This window comes from Gobius niger (genome assembly GCF_951799975.1).
Source record: "Gobius niger genome assembly, chromosome: 12".
Lineage (NCBI taxonomy): Eukaryota > Metazoa > Chordata > Actinopteri > Gobiiformes > Gobiidae > Gobius > Gobius niger.
Genome location: NC_136863.1, coordinates 35847 through 37424, shown reverse-complemented (window position 1 = coordinate 37424; position 1578 = coordinate 35847). Strand labels below are relative to the sequence as shown.

Genomic DNA, 1578 nt, shown 5'->3' with positions numbered 1-1578 from the left:
CATCAGAATAGTGAAAACCTTGTTAGTCGAAATGCGTCAATAAAAAAAGAACTCAAATTCAGAGTGCCTCAGCTTGTCTATACAGCCTGAACAGATTTTATGCCGTGTAAGCCTAAAGAGCAACTGATTTTGTAAGTTTTTTTCACAACAAGATTTCTACTGTAGCCCACACTGCCTTGATTTTGTTGATCCTGTGCAGCACTCTACCTCTCTTCCAGATCTCTAACTTTTGTATCTTTAAATGATTGTTGTCTCTATGAATGTATTTGTGTACAGCACTTTGCGCAGTGATGTACTTTGTAAATAAATGTGACGTTTTACTTGATTTGCAGATTTACCTCTGAGCAAACTCTGGACTCCACTCATCTCAAAATGTCCAACGCCTCCGTTGACTCCTGCCCGTCCTCCTCCGAGTCCAGCTCCTACTTGATATTCCTGCTGATGATCCCTGAGGTGGTGGTGGGACTTCCTGGGAACCTCCTGGCCTTGTGGATTTTCTGTTTCCGTATGAAGTCCTGGAAGCCGCACGCCATTTTCCTCTTTAACCTGATGCTGGCCGACTTCCTGCTGCTGGCGTGCGTCCCGTTCCGGATCGACACGCACCTCCACGATGAACACTGGGCTCACGGCGAGGTTTTCTGCAGGACCAACCTCTTCATGCTGGCCATGAACCGCTCGGCCAGCATCGGCTTCATGACCGCAGTGGCGCTGTATCGTTACATCAAAATTCTGCACCCGTTTTCCCGCGTCAGCTCCATGTCCTCACGCGGCGCCGTCTGGCTCTCGCTCTTCATCTGGGCTTCGGGCTCTGTCCTTAAAATCCCGCTGCTCACCACCGACCTGCTGCAACAAAAAGGGCAATCACTCCATGTGCCGCAGCTTCAGCGCAGACAAGAACCCGCCGCCGGCCATCGTGGTGAACAACATGGCCTACATCGCCGAGTTCCTGCTGCCGTGGGCGCTGCTGCTCTTCTGCTCGGCGAGGATCGTCTGGTTCCTGAAGCGACAGAAGCAGCTGGAGCAGCAGAGAAAGTTTAAGAAGGCCGTCCGCGCCGTGGCCGTGATCAACCTGGTGTTCACCGTCTGCTTCCTGCCCGCCATCGTGACCGGGCTGGTCGCGCTGGCCTTGAAGAAGTTAGACCCGAACAACAGCGACGGCTTCAGGAGGATGTCGCTGGCCTTCATGGCGAGCATCGGCTTCTCGTACCTCAACAGCGCGTTGGACCCGCTCATCTACACCATCAACAGCTCCATGTTCAGGACGGCGCTCAAAGGCGTGTTCAGGAGCGTGTTCAGGAGCGTGTTCAGGAAATCACCAAACGTCCAATAGACACATGCTCAAAGGCTTCTTCAGGCGTGAGCCGCAGTGAAAACCATGTGTTTGCAAGTGTGAAACTACATTTGCATGGGTAATAGGACAATGTGTGTGTAAATTACCATGATGTGAAAAAAGACAAACGGAAAATGTCCAATTGCTGCGCACCAGTGTCTTTTCCACACACTTTTGACACATTCCTGTCTTATCGAAGTCGCAAGAATAACTTGGTCTGAATCCGTGTGTAATCAGATGCGTGTGTG

The 1578-nt window shown here is 51.2% G+C and overlaps 1 pseudogene across 1 annotated transcript; it reads left to right on the top strand.

The window, feature by feature from the left end:
* Positions 1-372: 372 nt before the first annotated feature.
* Positions 373-1330, top strand: LOC306971954 (hydroxycarboxylic acid receptor 2-like; annotated as a pseudogene). Its single transcript has one exon. The product of its transcript is annotated as a hydroxycarboxylic acid receptor 2-like (transcript).
* The last annotated feature ends 248 nt before the right edge of the window (positions 1331-1578 follow it).